The 7,244-nt window shown below is 39.1% G+C and overlaps 1 protein-coding gene across 6 annotated transcripts in view; it reads left to right on the forward strand.

Annotated features, from left to right (window-relative positions):
• Znf10 (zinc finger protein 10) overlaps positions 1-7,244 on the forward strand; it is an 83,446-nt gene that overhangs the window by 43,740 nt on the left and 32,462 nt on the right. Inside the window, exon 2 of one of the 6 annotated variants that reach the window (XM_033762506.1) lies at positions 1,662-1,715. The exons of the other annotated variants lie outside the window; for them this stretch is intronic. The gene's annotated coding sequence lies outside the window, so the exon portion shown is untranslated. The remainder of the gene's footprint in view (positions 1-1,661; positions 1,716-7,244) is intronic. 6 annotated transcript variants of the gene reach the window in all.

The following is a 7,244-nucleotide window of genomic DNA, read 5'->3' on the forward strand; positions in this document are numbered from 1 at the left end:
CAAAAAAAAAAAAAAAAAAAAAAATGTACCTTGTACTCTTGTGATAATATATATACAAAGTACATATTAGCATCCACTTTTTAAAAAATAAATTTTATTTTATCCCATTCCTCTCAAACTCCCCCCATGTACAAAGATTTGTTTCCTTTTTTTCCTTCTATTTTCACTTTTTTTCTTGTCTCCCTTCCTTTCTCCTTCCCTTCTCCCTTGTTCCCCTACACATTTGAACACTCTTCCCATTTCCCAACATCCATTATATATCTCAGTCCTTATTTCCAACTTTTGGTTTCTCACACTGGAAAAACAATGCTGTATTTAAACATGTGTGTCTGGTTTATTTCACTTAAGAGTATGGCCTCAAATATGAGAAAAGGAAAAAATTGAATCAAAGTGTTTGTAAATAGGGGAGGGCGGAGGGGATGAAGGGAGGGCAGGGGTATGGGGAAAAAATGAGAACCAAGATCTGTCATGTAAGGGTACAAGATCCCAGTGATGAATGTAACTATACTGTATACTTGAAAAGTACCAATAAACTCAATAAGATTAAAAAAAAAATATGGTCTCAAGATTCATCCATTTAGCTTTAAATGTCTGAAGCTCATCCTTCTTTATGGCAGAGTAGTTTTCTACTGTATAAAAAAAACCACATTGGGCCAGGGATTTAGCTTAGTGGTGTTGCTTCCTGACTCACAAGTGCAAGGTCCTGAGTTCATCCTGTTACAGTAACAAAACAAACAAAACCACATCTTGTTTATCTACTCATCAGTTGATGTGCATTTGGGCTGTCTCCAAGATTTAGCTATCACAAACTGCTGCTGTAACCATGGATTTGCATATATTGCTGTGGTATGATACCTTTGCTTTTAATTCTTTCTTTCTTTTTTTTTTTTTGGTACTGGGGATCAAACCTGGGACCTTGCACTTGCAAGGCAGAATCACTGAGCTAAATCTCCATCCAGTGCTTTTAATTCTTTCAGGAAGATAACAAAAAGAGGTAGAGCTGGGTCAAATGGAACCTCTAGTTTTAGTTTTTTGAGAAATCTCTGCACTGATTTCCACAGTAGTTGCACCAGTCTTCACTCCCGCCAGTAGCAGAGATGGGTTCCTTTTTCCCCACAGCCCCAGATGGAATCTCAGCATTGTTTTAATTAGCATCTTTTTTTTTGGTACTGGGGTTGAACTTAGGACCTTGTGCTTGTGAGGTAGGCGTGCTACTGAGCTAAATCCCTGGCCCTTATTTGTATTGATCTCTGATCTTGTGCATTCTCTGCCTTTGTTTTTGTTTCTTGGTATCAGGAGTCAACTTGGCCTCATGCTTGCCAGGCAGGCACTGTGCCACTGAGCTACATTCTTGTCCCATGCTGCCTTTGTTATCAGCTAAAATTTGTAACTTATTCTTACTCATAGTTCTGGGGAAGGGGTTGAGAACAGAATAAGGCAGAGACTATATCTAGTATCAGACATTTACCCATAGGCACATGACTTTTGGAATCCTGTGTTTTTTTTGTTGTTTTTTGGTACTGGGGATTGAACTCATGTCCTCGTGCTTGCAAGGCAGGCCACCGAACCGCTGAGCTAAATCCCCGGCCCTAGGAGTCCTGTGTTTTGTGATCTGTGCTATATACTTTGTTCATTTATTCCATCTTGATTCTTTATATTAGTGGCTGTGGAGGCAAAAAAGAAGAATCACTAAACCTTCCGGGAGAAATCACGAGGTAACACAAGAAGGAATGATGTTTGATTCTGTAGAATCAGTTGGGTTTTGCCAAGATCCAAGGAAGGGAAGACTATTCCTGGCATATGAGTAGCAGAGGTAAAGGTGCCTAGGCAATTCAAGTAGTTCCTCATGGCTACAGGGAAGAATGGGATGGTTTGATGGAATACTCAAATCTAGTGAAAGAGAAGAGGGTCCATCCACAGAGTACCTAAGTGCATCCTGAGGAGCTTGGTCCAGTTTTCTATATACTGGAAGACAGAATGGTAAGCAGGGAATAAAAAGTTTTGTGATTTATGGAGATGCTGCTGCAGTGGGCACTTGGAGTGGGAGAAACCAAGGCCAGAGAAGCCAAGTAGGAGGTCTGTAGGTCAGGAATTGTCAGGGCCTTAGCCACTATCATGCTGTGGGACTCTGTGGAGGACATGGGTGGGAAAGATGTCTGGGAAAATGAATTTACAGATTGTGGTGACTAATTAGATGCTAAGGGAACAGTCTCGAAAGACACTGGCATTACTGGGTTGCTAGATGCCGTTGTAAATATTTACCATACTTCTTACTGTGATTCAGGCACTCTTCTGAGCATTCCTAGTATTAACCTGTTTTCTTCTCTCAGTAAACCTATGAGATAGGTACTCTTTTATTATCCCCATTGTACAGATGAGACTGAGATACTGAGTGGTTAAGAAATGAGGTATAGAAATAATAGAGCGAGGATCTGAACCCAGGCAGTTTGGCTGCAGAATCCACACTGTCAACCACAGTTGGAAATCATACTTAAGTTTAGTGGAAGAAGATAGCCTGACAGAAAGGTCTGCTTATCCTAGCCCAAGTATGCTGTGCAATAGGCTAGACATTGGAGATATAGCTGGAAGGCATGCTGTGTCCAATGTGCCCAGGAGTTGTTAAAAGGGTAGAGAAAGTCTGTATTAAAGTAAAGCCACGTGGAAGACTGAGCATCAGGATACAAAGAGAACTAGCTGTGGAAGGAGCAAAGTCAGCCAGAAACACAGAAGTAGCAAGGTCCTCTTGTGGGTATCAGTATGTGTAGAAGCCATGGTACTTCTATTTCTATAGATGTGCTCACAGTTGAAAAGGAAATCCTTAAATCTCCAGAAGACAAAGAGCCAATAATATGAAAGAACAATGCACAAAATAACTAAAAGTAAACATATGGGAAATAGTCGAACCTAGAATTAAAAATAAAAATGAAAGCTAAAAATACAGTGTAAATTTAAAATAACTTTGGGATAGCAAAGCAGCTAGAATTCACAGGACAGAATCCCAGAGAGCAGAGAGTCCTGCAGAGAAGGAACCCTGGAGATGTGCGCGGGCACAGTAGAGTGTGTTACATGCATGAGAGGAAGTCACCCACCATAGAAAGAGACTTTGGAAAGACTAGAGGGAATAGTACCTGACATTCTCAGGGCTGAGAAAAATGCCCATTCCCACTGGGCCTCCTAGAGAATGTCTAATTCCTGAGTATAGGGTAGGTCTTGTCCACCCACGTGGTGTCTAGCAGCAGGGTCTTGCCCCAGTAGTGGGAAGTCCTTATCCTACCTAGCAAATTATAAGAATAAGGCCAAAAAAAGGCTTTTTCCAAGTGATCTAATACATTCTAAAGTAAAGCTCAAGGTGTATAAAAATACAAACATATCCAACATGATACAACACAATATTGAGCATCTGGTCAGACCTCACAGATCATGCAGAGGCTGAAGAAAAACCCATAATGAGGACAATAATAACAGAATTAGCAGAGGAGGACAATAAAAATTAGAATTATTTCATATTGTTAAGAAGTTAATGAGTAGAAAATACTGAAGAGAATCAAATTGAAATTCTAAAGAGAAAAACTTGTCTGAAATGAAAATACACTGGATTAACCATGTGTTAAACTTGCAGAAGAAAATAAAGCTGCCCAAAATGAAATGCAGAGAAAAAAAAAGGAAAAAGAATGGAAAGAGCTTTAGTGAGTTGTGGACAACTTCAGGTTGCTTATTGTAGTAGTACAGTTCTGTGCTGCATAAACATTTTGGTCATTGACACACTAAACATAGCTACAGTAGTCCCATAAAATTATGATGGAGCCAAACAGTCCCTATCTTTTAGTGATGTGGTAAGTGTATAACCATTATACTATTGTACTACAGTGCACTGCAGAAATCTAACCTGCACTGCCAGTCATATAAAAGTGTATCATAGCCAGGTATAGTGGTATACACTTGTAATCCTAGCTACTTTGAGGTTGAGGCCAGAAGATTGCAAGTTTGAGGCCCTGCTTCGGCAACTGAGACCCTGTGTCAAATAAATAAAAAGAGAATTTGGATGTAGCTCAGTGCCCTGTATCCTAGAGCAGTTGCCTGACATGCACAAGGCTTTGAATTTGATCCCCAGCACCTTACAGAAAATGTAATAGGTAAAATTATGGATAGTGTGTAATACTTGATAATAAATGGTTGCATTATTAGTTTATGTATTTACTTTTTTTTTTTTTGGTACTGGGATTGAACTTGCAACCTTGCACTGCAAAGCAGGTGCGGTGCCACTGTCCCTGTATTTACTTTTTAATTGCTATTTTAGAGAGTACTCCCTTAAAGTTTCCTGTTGAACAGTATGCCATGCTGGAGCTGGCAGCAGTCTCATTCATCTTGTTTACTACATCTCCATTGTACCCAGAGGCAGTGGTGAATGATTGACCAGTAACATTGTTTTACCTAAGTAAACTCAGTGTTCCCACAACAGTGAAATCACCTAATGATGCAGTTCTTAGAGCAGATCCTCATTACTGATGAGTGACACATGCGTGTTGGTAACTGGACTACTCAGAGAAGAGAGCAAGGGAGAGAATATATATAAAAAAATAGTGGCTGAATCCCCTCAAAGTTCCACGAAACTATAAACGCACAGATAAAGCAAGAGGAAACCTAAACAGATAAAAATACACTGAAGAGAATTTAAATCAAATTACATTAAATCAAAAGAGAAAATCTTAAAAGCAGCCAGAGGAAAAGTACATGCTATGTACAGAGGAGTGAAGGGTGACACAGAAATAACACATAAAAAAAAAAATGGAGCTATATTTATAATGTGCTAATACACACAGTAATACAGGTAACCACATTTAAAAATGGTCAAAGGACTTGAATAGGTATCTCTGCAAAGAAGATTTACAAATGTCCAGCAAGCATATGAAAATATAGGCCTGTGATTAAGCTCAGTGGTACTGCATCTGCCTGGCAGGTGCAAGGCCCTGAGTTTGATTCCCAGTACAAGAAAGAAAGGAAGGAGGGCAGGGAGGAAAAGTATATTCAGTATTGTTATAAAGAATCCATGTCAGAAATAGGCCTTTGAAAGGAAAGTTTATTCTAGTAAACAGGGACTAAAATCAGGAGATTCTAGCAGCTAGCTGGGAAAAGCTGAGTTTATCACATCTGTGTGTGGATGGGCTGACATTGTTAGAGATAGTAGCAGCTGGCTGGGAGAGTTCATCTGTGAGAGGATGGGCTAACACCAGGAGAAATTAGCAACTAACTGGGAAAGGATTTAGGCTTATATAGATATTGAAGGGGCTAAGGAATCTGGGGTGAACTGTTTATGACTTGGATGCCCAAGGATGGTCTGCTCAGGTGTGTAGACAGTTACTGAACTTTTCAGTGCTAGAGAAGTTGTAGATTTCATTTTGAGTCCATTTGTCTTATTTACTGAGAAGCTGTTGTTGCTAAATGCAGCCTGTTTGTTTTGTCCCATTCGTTTAGGCCAGGCCTAACGTTAGTCATTAGGGAAATGTAAATTAGAGCCACGATGAACTATCACTCCATAGCTACTATGGTGATTGTAATTTTTTTTAAGTTTAAGAGACAGTTTATTATACATGGTCCAAATATAAGGATTATAAGAACAAAGACTGCAGTGGTTATGAACCAATTCGACCATGCAATCCAGAAAGCTAAGCTCATATCATTTTTCCGAAGTTATAGTTGGTATCTGACATGGCCTGGACTTATTGTCTGAAGTCCTGTAAGGTAGATTAGGAACAAAAAGCCCATCAAAAAATAATTAAACAAGAAGAGAAATTAAACTTCCTAAAAGAGATCATTTGATTTTATTGTCACATGTTTGCAATTCATGGAGTTTGCAGTCATCTTGGCAAGTGATTACATGTATGTATCACAACTTTATTTTCTAACCCATCCTTTTCTCCCCACCCTCTGGTTCTCCTATCACCTTTTTGTACTTGTTGATATTATGGCTTAGCTTCTGTTATGACATATAATATTTATATTGATTGGAGTTATAAGGATCCAGTATGTGGCACATCTCTATTCCTCTCATTTCCACTTCCCCTCCTCCTCACCCTTCTCTTTGTTCCCCTGAACCACATCCCTATTGGATGAGATCTGTCCCCTTGTTCCTTTCTATCCATCTTTTATAATTTTCTTTGTACTTTGCCTCACTCAAATGAGAGATACCATATGGTTTTAAATTTGTGTGTCTTATATCAGTCAGAATTATAATTTTAAGATGCATCCATTTTCCTACAAATGCCTCAAATTTATTATTCTTTATAGCTGAGTAGTATTCCATCAGGTGGATACCACGTTCTCTTTAGCCAATCATCTGTCAATAGGTTTACATGCTGCTTCCAGGATTTAGCTATTATAAATTGTGCTGCTGTAAACATTGGTATGCAAATATTGATATAGTGTGATGACTTATGCTTTTGGGGATGATACTGTCAGGGGGATAGCTGGGTTGCATGGAATTTCAATTTCAGTTCTTTAATAAATCTCCACACAGGGCCAGGGATTAGCTCATTGGCACTGTGCCTGTGTCACAAGTGCAAGATCCTGAGTTTGATCCCTGGTGTATGTGTATGTATATATATAAAGAAATCTCCATACTGATTTCCATAATGGTTGTACTAATTTGTGTTCCCATTAACAATGCAGGAGTGTTCCTTTTTATGTAGCTATAGTTTTTTAAAAATGGAAACGTGTGTTGACAAAGATGTAGAGAAGTTGGAAACTTAGATATTTCTGGTATGAATGCAAAAGTGATGCAGCTGTTATGAAAAATAATCTGATGATCCCTCAAAAAGCTGAACAAATTGAGCATGGTGGAATCTCAGCATTCTAGGATTTAGCTAGAGGCTAGGACAGGAGTATCACAAGACTGATTTTAGACTGGGCAATTTGGTGAGACCTTTCTCAATAAATAAATAGATAAATAAATAAGGGCTGAGGCTGTAGCTCAATATAAAAGGTCCTAGATTTATAAAACCATGTAACCCTGAGTATATGCATAAAGGAGTTGAAAATGGACTTAGATACTTGCATATCAATGTCCTTGGAAACATTATTGAAAGGGGGGTCGTGTGTCTCTTCGGGTGTCCCTTCCCAATTAGGCCATTCATGTACCGAGAGGTCCAGCAGGAGATCTTTATTGTAGGGAGGTGAGCAGGAGGCAGGAAGGCACAGAGAGAGAGAGAGAGAGAGAGAGAGAGAGAGAGAGAGAGAGAGAGAGAGAG

This window comes from Fukomys damarensis, unplaced genomic scaffold (assembly GCF_012274545.1).
Source record: "Fukomys damarensis isolate Sample0158 unplaced genomic scaffold, DMR_v1.0_HiC HiC_scaffold_12, whole genome shotgun sequence".
NCBI classification, from domain to species: Eukaryota; Metazoa; Chordata; class Mammalia; order Rodentia; family Bathyergidae; genus Fukomys; species Fukomys damarensis.